This window comes from Pan troglodytes, chromosome 4 (genome assembly GCF_028858775.2).
Source record: "Pan troglodytes isolate AG18354 chromosome 4, NHGRI_mPanTro3-v2.0_pri, whole genome shotgun sequence".
NCBI classification, from domain to species: domain Eukaryota; kingdom Metazoa; phylum Chordata; class Mammalia; order Primates; family Hominidae; genus Pan; species Pan troglodytes.
Genome location: NC_072402.2, coordinates 89,270,988 through 89,286,145, shown reverse-complemented (window position 1 = coordinate 89,286,145; position 15,158 = coordinate 89,270,988). Strand labels below are relative to the sequence as shown.

The following is a 15,158-nucleotide window of genomic DNA, read 5'->3' as shown; positions in this document are numbered from 1 at the left end:
TGGTTTTTCTTTCATATCACAATTTCCTTCACTTCAGTTCTGATTTAGGTTATTTCTTTTCTCCTACTAGCTTTGGGGCTGGGTTGCTCTTGTTTCTCCAGTTTCTCTAGTTTTAATGTTAAGTTGGTAATTTGGGATCTTTCTAACTTTTTTTTTTTTTTTTTTTTTTGAGAAGGAGTCTCGCTCTGCCGCCCAGGCTGGAGTGCAGTGGCGCAATCTCGGCTCACTGCAAGCTCCGCCTCCCGGGTTCACGCCATTCTCCTGCCTCAGCCTCCCAAGTAGCTGGGACTGCAGGAGCCCGCCAAGACGCCCGGCTAAGTTTTTTGTATTTTTAGTAGAGACGGGGTTTCACCATCTTAGCCAGGGTGGTCTCGATCTCCTGATGTCGTGATCCGCCCGCCTTAGCCTCCCAAAGTGCTGGGATTACAGGCGTGAGCCACCGCGCCCGGCCGGGATCTTTCTAACTTTTTGATGTGTGTGTTTAGAGTTAAATGTTTCCCTCTAAACACTGCTTTACCTGTGTCCTAGAGATTCTGGTATGTTGTATCTTTGTTCTCATTAGTTTCAGATAACTTCTTGATTTCTCCCTCAATTTCATTACTTACTGAGAAGTTATTCAGGGGCAGGTTGTTTGATTTCCATGCAACGCAATGGTTTTGAGCAATTTTCTTAGTATTGATTTCTATTTTTGTTGCACTGTGGTCTGAGAGTTTGTTTGGTGTTATTTTAGTTTTTTTTTTAATTTTTAGAGAATTGTTTTATGTTTGATTGTGTGGTGGACTTTAGAGTATTTTCTATATGCGAAAAAAGAAGAACGTATGTAATGTGTTGGTTTTGAATAGAGAGTTCTGTAGATGTCTCCTAAGTCCATTTGGTCAAATATCAAGTTTAGGTCCCAGCTATCTTTGTTAGCTTTCTGCCTATATGATCTGTCTAATATTGTCAGTGTGGTGGTGAAGTCTCCCACTATTATTATGCGGTTATATAAGTCTCTTCATAGGTCTCTAAGAACTTACTTTATGAATCTGGGTGCTCCTGTGTTGGGTGAATATATATTTAGGATATTTAGATCTTACTGTTCAGTTGAACACTTCACTTTTATGTAATGCTCCTCTTTTTGTCTTTTTTGATCATGGCTAAAAGTCTGGTTTTTTTCTAAAATTAGAATATCAACTTCTGCTCTTTTCTGTTTTCTGTTTGGTTGGCAGATTTTTCTTCATCCCTTTACTTTGAGCCTATGGGTATCATTGCATGTGAAATGGATCTCTTGAGTCTTGCTTCTTTATCCAATATGCTACTCTGTGCCTTTTAATTGAAGCATATATCCCATTTACATTCAAGGTTAATATTAACATATGCAGATTTGATCTTGCCATTATGTTGTTAGCTGGTTTTTGTGCAGACTTGATTGTGGGGTTGCTTTATAGTGGCAATGCTCTATGTATGTAAGCGCATTTTTGTGGTGGTCAATAATGGTCTTTCCATATTTAGCACTTCCTTAAGGACCTCTTGTAAGACAGGTTGAATGGTAATGAATTATTTCAAAATCTACCTGTCTGAAAAGGATTATATTTCTTCTTTGATTATTAAGCTTGTATGACTGGATATGAAATTCTTGGGTGGAATTTATTTTTTTAATAAGCTAAATGTAGGGTCTCAATCTCTTCTGGCTTGTAGGGTTTCTACTGAAAGTTCTGCTGTTAGCCTAGGGGTGTTCCTTCTGAAAGTGACCTGCCTCTTTTATCTAGCTTCACATAACATTTTTTTTTTTTAAATTTCAAATGTGAAAAATTTCATGCCAATGTGTCTTGGGTATGGCCATCTTGAATGGCATCTCTCAGGTGTTGTCTGCATTTCCTAAATTTGAATGTTGGCCTCTCTAGTAAGGTTAGCGAAATTTTCATGGACAATTTCCTAAAAGTCTTTTTTCCAAGTTGCTTGCTGTCTCTCTCTTTCAGAGATGCCAATGTCATAGATTTGGTCTCTTTACGTAATTCCATATTTCTTGAAGGTTTTTCTTTCTTCTTCATTGCTTTTTCTTTATTTTGGTCTGAGTTATTTTGGACAACCGGTCTTCTAGCTCTGAAGTTCCTCAGCTTGGTCAATTCTGCTGTTAATGCTTGCAATTGTGTTATGCAATTCTTGAAGTAAGTTTGTAAGCAGTATCAGATCAGTTTGGTTCTTTCTGAAAAATGACCATTTTCTCTTTCATCTCCTGATCATTTTATTATATTCTTAAAGTCTTTCGATTGAGTTTAGACTTCATCCTGATTCTTGATGAGCTTTTTTCTGTTTATATTATGAATTCTATTTCTATTGCTTCATTCATTTTAATTGTTAAGGACCATTGCTGAGGAACTAGTGTCATTGCCTGGAGGTGAGAAGACAGTCTGGCTTTGCAAGTTTTCAGAGTTCTTGTACTGTTTCTTTCTCATCTTTGTGGCCTGGTGTTCCTTCAGTCTTTTATGTTGTCCTTTGAGTGTGTTTTTTTTTTTTCTTTTATCTTCTTTGGTGCACTTGGAGGTTTGATTGTGGTATATGGTGGGTTCAGTTGACTGGCCCCATTTCTGAAAGATTTTAGGGGGCCAAGATTCAGCACAGCACTCCTGGAATATGTACTCTAACTCTCGGGGATTGGCACGGAGTCCCAGCTTTGTTATCTGGCCCCTTGAATTTAAAAACATGCTGCACTGGAAGATCCGAGGTGTTTCCAATCTGCTGGCCACAGCAGTCTGATGGGTGATGATGGCTAAAGGGCTTTGTCACCCACTGGCAGTGGGATCTGTTCTCACTTGTGCATGCCAGCAGCCACAGCAGTGCAGCAGTTGTGCATGTGTGTTGACTGGGTGGGTGGTCACCTGGGAAGCAGAGCTGCAGTGTTCCCGTGTGCTTGCACTGGTGGTGTGGTGGGGGCACGGTGCAGGTGAGGACAGGGTTGCCAGTGTCTGTGCACACTTTGCTGCAGCTGCATGTCAGCACAAGTGAGGCAGAATTTTTAGGGTTTGTTCCCTGTTGGTACCAGCTATGGCAGCTGGGTCCCCACATGTCATGGAGTAGGGGCTCTTTGGGATGTGATCATCTCGTAGTGGCAGGAGTTGTGCAGAGTGGCGCTTGTGTGCCCACTGGTGAGAGGAAGCTAATTGCATGTGTGTGTATGCAGGCATGGGTAATATCAGTGGGTGATGGCCTTGGGCGAGTGTGTGCCAGCAAGGTGTGGGGGAGGTTGTTGTGGAGGGAGAGTGTGGGTGGCCTGGTGAACATTGGCAGGGGCCACTCTGCTGGAGCTTTCCAATGGTCAAGCGTGGTTTACCAGCCAACGAGTTATGATGAGGGCCCCCAAGAAACACCCTGGTTAGATGTCCTAGGATGCACTGCACATGGAAGCAGCTAGGCTGAGGCCCCAGGAGAGGACAGCAGATGGGGGCGTCCTCAGATCAGACTGGCCCCATCCCATGGGCAAGACCTCTACTGCCCTGTTCAGGTTCAACAGTCATTCCAAAACTAAACCTTCCTAGAGGAGCATGATAAGCCTTGGGGGGATGGGTGTCCCTGCCTGTGCTCCATAGCAGACACTCCTGCACCAAACACTCTGGGCTCCACAGAGGGTGGGGTCCTACCCCTACCACCTAGACAAACAGTTCTTTGTAGCAGCTCAGGTGTCTGTTGGGGTTGTGGAGTCCCCTGATGCCAGGATCCTGGAAGGCTGTGACAAGAGTGAGTCACTCCTTGCCTGTTTAATTCACCCCTTCGTCAGGAATCTCTGGGAGCCAGGAACAAATCCTGATGCTTGGTAGACCCATGCAGGGTTCCCAGCTTCCTTCCTCTCTAGATCAGCGACGGTGTCCTCTGTCCATCTTACATGAATATGTCTAGAGTGTACTAGTCTTCCCAATGTCCTGGTCTCCTTTGGACAGCTATTTGTCCTTGCTGCATCTAGTCAGCCATCTTGGCTCCTGGTTTCTCAGGGATCAACACTTTTCATATGACATCACTTTGATGTGAACCTTATATTTGGCTTGAGGTAGTATTTTTCATTTTTCCCCAATGTGAAATTGCTTTTGTGTTTTTCTTCCCTTTCTGTGCTGTATTCGCTGGAAGAAAAGCACTGTGCACAGCCCACTTAAATAGTGGGGATTTATTCTCTACCTCCTTGCCACGGGAGTGTTTTCATAAATTATTTGGAATTTTACATAGTATATTTGATTATTTTCCCATCAATTTTTTATTCAATCATTTATTAATATTAGAATGATTCTGTTAATATTTGTTTTACATTTTAGGTTTTAAGCCAACCTACTTTATTTATGTTGTTCAGAATGCTTGGCCATTGGTGGTGGTGGTCAGGGGTGTCTTTCAGATGTCTTTTATACCATTTTTTATTTTATTTTTAAGAGACAGTGTCTGCTGCTCTGTTGCCAGAGCTGGATCACATTGGCACCATCACGGCTCACTGCAGCCTCGACCTCTGGGCTCAAGTGAATCTCCCACTGCAGCCTCCCGAATAGCTGAAACTACAGACACATGCCACCATACCCAGGTAATTTGTATATCTTCTGTTGAGATGGGGACTTTCTATGTTGCCCAGGTTTGTCTTGAACTCTTGGCCTCAAACAAACGTCTCATCTCAGCTTTCCAAAGTGCTCAGTATCCTTTTGACATATCATAATCTTCTCCACCCCCACCAGCATCGTGTAATTACTGATGGTACACTATGATCTATGCTTATCTTGTATATTTCCTGACTCAAACCTGGTATCAATCATTTCACCAAGGAGCTCTGGGTCTTTTTGTCATAGAATAGTGTTGGAAATCAAAATATGGGTCACTATGTGTGCTAGTTGCCATTGGCTTCAACTCTACTTTTAACTTATTTTAGTAATTATAGAAAAGTGAGTTTCTTGTAACAGCACAATTGGGTCTTTTTGTTTTTTGGTCCACTCTTACAATCTTTTTATCTTGATTGGTATATTTTGATCATTCACAATATTGATGAAATTGGATTAATAGATCTATTTTTGTAACTGTTGTCTACTTGTGGCATTTGTTCTTTGTTATTTTTCTTTTCCTGACTTGAATAATTTCAGTTGAGCATTTTATGTGATTCTATTTTATCTTCTTTCTTAGTAGATCACATATACGTATTTATTTTTTAATTTTTTAGTGGCTACCCTACAGTTGACGGTATAGATTTGTAATCCGTATAAGTCTACTTTCAAATAAAAATACCGTTTCACATATAGTGCAGGGACACTATGACACAGTGTTTCTAATTCTTACCTCCCATCCTTTTGACATTGTACCTTTCATTTTACTTATTCACATTATATGTTTACATAATACATTGTTATTATCACTGCTTTAAGCAAATGTTATTTTTTAGTGGTTAATGGGTTGGTTAATTAATATTTTAAAAAAACATTTATTTTACCTGTATTTATTCCTTCTCTGACAATTTTTAATTCTTTGTACATAATTAGTAGTCTGACTTATGTTAGTATAGAAAATACAGGAAAAAAGCAAACAATGATGGAAAAGATATTGTGGTAAAATGAATTCTATCCCTCTAAGTAATACTGTTATTTGCTTTTTCTTGTTTGTGTGTGTGTGTGTGTAAAGTATAACAATATTTACATAGAGATAAAGAAAGTAATAATATTCTATATATGCAGAATTCAAAATTTCTTCCCTTAGGAAGCTAACATGATTGGTGAAAGTTCAGAAGAAAATGTAATTTGCTTTGTCAATATTGAATCAGAAAACATTTATTCAGTACCAGCAATATTACTGGTGCTGTCCTGGGGAGTGAGGGTGCAGTTCTTAACACATTCCATCTTTATTTAAGCTTACGACCTCTATACTACTATCTCAAAAATACACAGAGAATAAGTAGAAATGAAAATCAAAACAGGATATTACCACATATATATTCAAAAAATTCAGACTTTTTAATGCAAATTTTTAAATGCTTTTATTAAACAGATCATTTTAGGTCAAAATAGAAATTCAAACTGAAAGTGTTATATTTCTCTAAGCCAGGGATAATGAAAACACAGTGTATTTAGACAAAATTCATTCAGAAAAAAACCTGTAGCTTGAAATCTTAGATCAATATAAAGCAAAATGTAAAAAATGATTTTAAAATTTCATAATTTCAATAACAAACAGAAAAAACAAACCAAAGAAAAGACAAAAGATTTAATGAAGAATGAGGAAGAAATTAAAGACCTAGAAAAAAGTAAAGTGAATACATTATAAAGCTTGTCCTTTGAAAACTCTGCAAAATGGTTCTATCACAAGCTAATCTAGGCAGCCTTAAAGGGGAAGGGTATACAAACATACACATCATTCATAAAAATGAGAAGAGAAAATTAATCAAGAAAATAGAGAAAATTTAAAAAATTATCAGATACTTTGCACAGCTATATGCAAAAAATAGATAATTTTTAGAAAAATATAAATTTCGTAATGTTGAACAAGAGACAAAATGTATATGGGAAAAATATCTAGAATAAATAAATAATATTTTTCAAATACTACTATCCCTAGAACAGGCTTCCTTCTCCATGTGCCTGGCTCATTTATATTTACTAGATTATAATATACACTATCAAAGTTTAAGAGAAGATTTTCTCAGTGCTATTAAGAATTCCAGATCTTGTTGAAAGAGATAGACAGAGAAAGATAAATATTTAAAAGCTTTATAAGAAGTGAATGTGCTATTTATACAAACTCTGTTAACTGGTTCTTAAAAATCTGTTAAGTACATCTCACTTACATGTAGATGAAACAATACAGCATGATATTAAAGTGGGATTTAGTCTGGGAACAAAAGGATAACTCAACATTTGAAAATGTTTTAATATACTTTATCACACTAAGAGATCCCAGGAGGAAAAAAAATCACATAAATATTACCTAATATACTGAAAAGTCACTTGGCAATATCCAAAACTGTTGAGTCATAACTATTACATCAATATAAGTTAATGAAAATTCTTTTAAATCATTATTTCATATATCTATATCTGTAACATATATATGTGTATACATGTATACCCAAATATATATGTATATCTCAAAATCAAGTTTTCTTATCAATAAAGGATTATTTGAGATAGGCTTTCAAAAGTAATGTATTCATGACTATAATGGAAGTGTTAGAGAATGAATGCAATAAACAACTTATAGATATTAAAGTTGCAATTAAAGAATTAGAAAAATATAAAATTATATCTTTCTTTTAGATCATATGAAAATAAAAGTGGAAGTTCTATAAGACCAAATTAAAATGACAAGAAATGTTTTATTAGTGAGATATAAAACAAATATACTAGCATCAATAAACTATATAAATATGTTATTTTCACATATATGATTTTTATATATCATATATACATACATATATAGATAAAATATAAACAATAGATTTTACATATAAATATGAATAGACTTTACAAACGTGTGAGTGCACACACATGCACAGATATACACATGCATGCAAGCAAGAACTGGCTTTAAAGTATAAAGGAGATCTATGTTACATCATCAATATTAACAAGAACAAGTAAAAACTACAAAATATATGTAAAATGTATATAAAGAAATGGTCTATAACATAATTTAAAATTAGTCAAATATAAATTAATGAATTAAATTTTAATTTAATTTAATTTAATTATTTCATGAATTTAATTTGAATTCATTCATTTAAATTAATTTAATTAATCTCTGTTTTTGTAAGTAGACAAGCTGACACCGACACATGCAGAAGTAAACAAGGAAACCTTTCTAGAAATTTTCTAGCACAAAAAAAATGTTAAGTGGTTGGTGGGAAGTATTAGACCTTCAATAATTAAAACATGGTATAATTTACCAATATTTAAGCCATTATGATATTGAAACATGAACAGAGTACATGTCTATTTCATATAATACAATTAATACATATATTTTTAAATGTATATATTCATAAATAGACAATTTATATAAGACAAAGAAAGCATTTAAAATCAGTGAGTTTGTAAAATGACTTCCTAGTAAAAGATATTGAGATAACTGGAAGGTAATTTAGATTCAGAATTTTTCTTTCTACATTATAAGATAAATGTCAAATAGTTAAGAACTTACTTGTAAAACATTAAACCATGAAGTATAAAAAGTATTGTGACATTTTTACAATAATGAAATATGTAATATCTGTTTCAATGTAGAAGCTGTTAAAAACATCGCGAGCAAAAAAGAGATAGGTAAAAATAACAAACTAGAAAAATATTCGCAATTCATACTACAAATAAAGGAGTAATATTCCCACATTGCACAGAACACCTACAATTCAGAAGAAACTGACCAACATGCTGATTTAAAAATAATGGGCTGAAGGCACAGGAAAGCAGAAAAAGTAGCAACAGCATTGATATATATGAAAAAGTGGTCAAGTTGCCTCATGGTAAGATAAATGCAAGTAAAACCCAGCAATTCACACCTGTAACACTCTAGGGAGACAGCATTTTAATGCGTTCATTGTGTGGGTAGAAAATAGAACAGCATTTATTGAGGAATATCTGGCAGTACCTGACAAAATTATGAATTTTGGAATTCTATTTCAGAAATACAGCAGTATAAATATAGAATAAATCTTATGCAGGCACAATTATTGTAGAAGTGTTTATAATAGAAAAATACAATAAAGATTCCATGAGCTCATTAATAGAAAATGGGTTATAGTCCTCTAAAAGAAAAAAAAGGCAGAAAAAAATGAATATAGGAATTTATTTTTACTAGGAAAAACTCACCAGGATATGTTGATAAACTGAAAGATCAGCTTCTAAATATTATATATAGTGTTCTCCTTTATTCCAAAAGGTATACAGATAAAAATATAATTTCATTTGCTTAAAATATTTGAGAAAAATAAAGAAAATAATAAATAGCATACACATGACAGTGATTTGGCAGAGACAGGAAGAGGGAAAGTCAAGGACATAACTTCTCTGCTTATGCTTCTTTTTATATTACTATGTAAATTGTGCTTATGTTCGAGAAAGCGTATTTTGCATTTTAGAAAAATACTCCAAATAAACAGATGGTCCAACAATGAGAGAGATATTTATGGGAATCTAGTATGATTCAGGTAATGCTTTAAAGGCTTAGGACATGGTGATGAATAATGGGGAGAAAAAAATTGGGTCCTTTGGAACCAGGGCATTATTATAACTCATTTATGGTTTCCCCATGCTACCAGAAATTTTTCTATCAATATTCTTTAATCTTTTTTCTAGAATTGGTAAAGAAAAAAGAAGTAAAAGAACCACCTTAAAGCTAGTTACTCAATCTGACAAAATGTTTTGGGGTGCTGAATTTAGTAATTATCTATATGGGTTATTTAATGTAATTTTTTGCTAATCTAGATAAAACAAAGATTGCTATATTTGCTCTTTATTCAAGAATGTTCTCTTTTCCCCTGGTTATTTCTCAGCTTTGCAAATTTGCATTGATAAGAATCAGAATGCTTTCTCAGTGACACAGTATGCACCTGACAAAATTCAATGGAGGGTGATGATTCTTAATTTTAATGACAGGCTTTCTACTTTCCATGGACTACGCATAAATCTTTAATTAAGAGTTATGAGGCAACACAGGGAGCACAACAAATCCTCCATTTGGTTTGTGAAATTTAAACTGAGTAAAAAATCTGCTAGTAAAAGAGATGCTCCAAAGAGATAATATAAATATATACTTTAAGTAGGTATAAAAATAGAAATAATGATACAAATTATAAACTGATCAGTATTTAAATGTTTATTTTATTAAATACAGATGACAATCTCAGTCTTTAATAAATTTTAAAAAATTAATGCACTTACTCAAAATATTAATAGCATAGCCTTAAAAAAATTAAGGAAACATGATTCCTAACTTCAGCTAGATTTCGGACAACTGGAATGTGATTATGCACATTGTTCTTTACTTGCAACCCTTAAATGAGTCCTTAAGATATGAGAAACATACAATCGTCTTCTTAGCCTCAAGAAATAATTTTCTTCTTCATAACATTTTTCAATCAGAAAGGTATATGTGTGTAGAGAGGTTGATGTGGTATTTTTTTGTAAATAAACAAACTGGCCAAAGGAAAAAACAATAGATGTGGCAAAGAAGAGTCAAAGATTTGTTGTTTTAACTTACCATCTTTCATAATCTACATGTCAAATAACATGGACCCAGGACATATGCTTGTTTCACATGACATATGCTTGTTCATTGGGGGGATTTTGAGTAACGGATTATTCAACATGTTAATAGGGCCCAACACGTTAGCCTTACATACAAGATATATTATAACACATAAGTAAGCTGTATTAGTCTGTTCTTGCATTGCTATAAAGAACTACTTGAGATGGGGCAATTTATAAAGAAAAGAAGTTTAATTGACTCACAGTTCAAGGCACGTTTTACATGGCTGAAGCAGGAGGAAGAGGCAAAAGGTAAAGTGTTACAGACTTTCAAACAACCAGATCTCAGGAGAACTCACTCACTATTATGAGAACAGCAAGGGAGAAATCCATCCCCATAATCCAATCACCTCCCAGAAGGCTTCTCCTCCAACACTGGGGAATAAAACTTGACATGAGATTTGAGTGGGAAACAAATCTAAACCATATCATCCTGACCCTAGCCCCTCTCAAATCTCATGTCCTTCTCACATTGCAAAATACATTTATCCCTTCTGAACAGTCCTCCAAGTCTTATCCCAGTTCAGCATTAACTCAAAACTCCACAATCCAGAATCTCATCTGAAGCAAGGAAAGTTTCTTCCACCTATGAGCCTGTAAAATCAATAACAAATTACTTCCTTCCAAGATACAATGGGGTTGCAAGCATTGGGTAAATACACCCATTCCAAAGGAGAGAAATCAGCCAAACAAAATGGATACAGGCTCCATGCAAGTCTGAAAACTAGCAGAGCAGTAATTAAATCTTAAAACTCCAAAATGATCTCCTTTGACTCCATGTTTCACACCCGGCCACAGTGATATAAGGGTGAGATTCCAAACCTTGGGCAGCTCTGCCCCTTGGGCTCTGCAGGGTATAGCTTCCTCAGCTGCTTTTACGGGCTGACATTGACTGCCTGTGGCTTTCCCAGGCACATTATGCAAGCTGATGATGAATCTACCATTCTGGGATCTGGCAGATGGTGGCCTACTTCTGACAGCTCCACTAGTCAGTGCCCCATTGGGGATTCTGTGTGGTGGCTCCATCCCCACAATTCCCCTCTGAACTGCTGAAGTAGGTTCTTAATGAAGGCTCTACCCCTGCAGTAGACTTCTGCCTGGACATCCAGGCATTTCCATACATCTTCTGAAACCTAAGCAGAGGCTCCCAAGCTTCAACTCTTTCCCTCTCTGCACCTATAGGCTTAGCACCACCTGGAAGCCACCAAGGCTTATTGTTTACATCTTCTGGAGCTTCAGGCTGAGATGTATCTGGGGCCTTTTAGTAATGACTAAAGTTGGTGTGCCTGGGCTGTAGGGCACATGTTCCGGGGCTTCACAGAACAGTGGGGCCCTGGACCCATGAAATCTTTCTTCCTTCCTAGGCCTCCAGGCCTCTAATGGGAGGAGCTGCCATGAAGGTCTCTAAAATGCCCGTTTTCTCCATTATCTTTGTTATCAACATTTGGCTACTTTTTACTTACACAGATTTCAGCATCTGGCTTGAATTCTTCTGCAGAAATTTATTTTTTTTCCTACCACTTTGCCAGACTGCACATATTCCAAACTTTGCACTCTGTGTTGAGGTATGTTTATTCTATAACTAATTTATTGAGAGTTTTTTTCATGAATAGGTCTTGCACTTTATCAAATGCTCTTCATGCTTCTATTGAGATGATCTTACGGCTTTTGTCCTTTATTCTTTTGACATGGTGTATCGTATTTATTTATTTGTGTATATTGAAGAATCCTTGCATCCCTAGAATAAATTATCTTGATCCTGGTATATTGTCTTGTTGATGTGCTGTTGAATTTTGTTTACTAGTATCTTGTTAAGGATGTTTACTTCTATGTTAATCATGGATATTAGCCTTTAGCTTTTGTTGTTTTTGTGTCCTTGTTTAGTTTTTGTATCAGGCTAATGCTGGCCTCATAGGATGAATTAGGAAGAATTCCCTCCTCTTCAATATTTTTGAATAGTTTGAGGATTGGTGTTAGTTCTTTAAAAGTTTGATAGAATTCAGAAGTAAAGCCATCAGGTCCTGGGCTTTTTTTTGTTGGGAAACTTTTTATTACTGACACAAACTTGTTACAACTTATTCATCTATTCAGGTTTGTTATTTCTTCTTGGTTCATTTTTGGCAGGTTGAATGTGTCTAGAAACTTACCCATTTTCTTCAGGCTTTTCGATTTGTTGGCATATGGTTGTTTATAGCCAAGTGTACAGTTTCTGACATTCATAAGCTGTGGTTATGCGTATTATACTGCCAGTCAAAACACTACTTGTAATACAACTGAGAATAAAATTTATATGTACCCATATGGTCTATCTCCCAATTGCATTTTTTTTTTTTTTTTTTTTTTTTTTTTTTTTTTGAGATGGAGTCTCGCTCTGTCGCCCAGGCTGGAGTGCAGTGGCGCGATCTCGGCTCACTGCAAGCTCCGCCTCCCGGGTTCACGCCATTCTCCTGCCTCAGCCTCCCGAGTAGCTGGGACTACAGGCGCCCGCTACCACGCCCGGCTAATTTTTTGTATTTTTTTAGTGGAGACGGGGTTTCACCGTGTTAGCCAGGATGGTCTCGATCTCCTGACCTCGTGATCCGCCCGCCTCGGCCTCCCAAAGTGCTGAGATTACAGGCGTGAGCCACCGCGCCCGGCCCCCACTTGCATTTTTATCTTCATCTTTTTTTACATTTTCCATGACATTGGTGCCATGTGAAATACTTTCACCTTCTCTCCCTCTTCCCATCAGACTGATTTTACCCTGTAGGCTAGTGTATTGTCATCTTTCAGACCCTGGTTCTAATGTTGCTTCCTGTACCCTTTATCCTGCCCCACTAGCAGAGGATCCTTCAGTTATGAACTTTTAGCACAATACACATTCTTCCTTCATAGAATTTAACACAAATTTATTTGGGTAACAATTTGATTGAGAATGTAGTATTAAGTAAAATACAAGCACTATAAGTAAAAGAGAAACTGTAACTTAGTTGCCCGTTTCATATCCAAACCAAAACCAGTGCCTGGTACATAGTTGCCTTCAGTAAATATTTGGGAAATATATGGCTGAATTCTTGACAAGCTTTAAATAAATAAATGGTCCCTGTCTTCCTGTATGTGCAACTATGTACTAAAAGACTTACTATGCAAGTGTTTAAAATAAATAATGCTTATGTATGTCTTTTAAAATTTGTTTTGAAGAAACATCATCTTAGTGAATAGCTATGATGGAAAATGTGAATTATACTTGATTACACCTTCCTCTTCAAATTCCATACCTAATTGGTCTCCAAGTTCTTTTGATTCTTCTATCTTACATCTTTTGATGTGACCCTCCAAACTCACCCGTAATTATTCATCCTTTGGTGGCTTCATTCATGCCTTAGTTAGGGCAGTGATAATTTTATTTCTTGAAGGTACTCAAGATGCCCCCCAGTATACCATTTGCAATTTCAACTTTTTAATATTTAGGTCTGAGAGTATAATTTTCTCCTCCTTTTTAGAAGGAAATTCCAGCTTTGGCTGGCAGGAAGTTTTGGAAGCTGATGACCAAAAGGATATTTAATCATGTCTTCATATGCTCTTTGGTCGCCTGAGTATACGACAGGGAAAGAGATAAAAAAAAGAACGGTCTTGAATCTCCCTTCTGTGTATTGCCTATTCTTTCTTTCAAGTGGAACCTGGTAAGGTCATTAGTGTGGCTTTGTTTTTGCAGGAGGATTAATCCTTCTAGGACACACAATAATTGGTCATAAGGAAAAGCAGATATTCTAGTTATCTCATTGATGTTTTTCATGGTGGGTTGTAGGAGAAATAAATCAGAAGTTTACTGATATAAAACAAAGTTACATAAAAGCAGTATGTGGGCCAGGCATAGTGGTTCACGCCTGTAATCCCAGCACTTTGGGAAGCCAAGGTAGGCGGATCACGAGGTCAGGAGATTGAGACCATCCTGGCCAACATGGTGAAACCTCGTCTGTACTAAAAATACACAAATTAGCTGAGTGTGGTAGTGTGTGCCTGTAATCCCAGCTACTCGGGAGGCTGAGGCAGGAGAATCACTTGAACCCAGGGGGCAGAGATTGCAGTGAGCCGAGATTGTGCCACTGGACTCCAGCCTGGCAACTGAGTGAGACTCCATCTAAAAAAAAAAAAAAAAAAAAAAGCAATATGCAAAGTAAGTTTGCCACACTGTTATTGATTGCACAAATTGCACACATTTCTTTAAAGTTCAGCAAGATATTTTCAAACATTATTGAAATTTGAGTTAAAGCTTTTGAATCTTTAGAACTTGAATCTCACATATAAGGTAATAGCAGTTTTGTTTAACACATTAAAAAGCATGGTTACTCTTCATTTGGAAAAATAAAGATAAAATTAGCAAACTAAAAAGTACAAATACCAATTTATTGAAGTATGTCTTTTCATCTACTAAATTGTGCATTAAGAAATAAGATAATTTATCCTTTATTTTTCATCTCCCCAATGATCCTTAAAATAATGCTTTATTAATGCAGGTTTTTACAAAATTGGCATACGGTTTGCACTTAAAGAGACTGATATGAAACCACTATCCTCTAACACTTTATAAAATCCTGGAGAAAGTATGGATTTTCATTTGCTTCAGGTTTTATTCATCTTAAACTTACAACTAACTCTTTTAAAGTATGGTCTATAATTGTAGCTGTATAGATTCCCCCACTGACATGGCAAGAGATAAAAATGTTTTTTTTTTTTTTTACAAAGAAACACACACATACATACTTGAAGCAATGAAAGATAACACATTTCTCTTATGCTTGTGATATGGTTTGGATTGGTGTCCCTGCCCAAATCTCATGTCGTATTGTAATCCCGTATGTTGAAGGAGGGACCTGTTGGCAGGTAATTACATCATGGTGGTAAATTCTCTCTTGCTGTCCTTGTGATAATAAGTTCCCATTAGATCTG

The 15,158-nt window shown here is 36.2% G+C and overlaps 1 protein-coding gene across 3 annotated transcripts in view; it reads left to right on the top strand.

Annotated features, from left to right (window-relative positions):
• The window catches only part of PRDM9 (PR/SET domain 9), an 84,833-nt gene that overhangs the window by 45,669 nt on the left and 24,006 nt on the right, over positions 1 to 15,158 (top strand). For all 3 annotated transcript variants that reach the window (XM_054684441.2, XM_054684443.2, XM_054684440.2), the window contains one exon: positions 4,393 to 4,537. The gene's annotated coding sequence lies outside the window, so the exon portion shown is untranslated. The remainder of the gene's footprint in view (positions 1 to 4,392; positions 4,538 to 15,158) is intronic.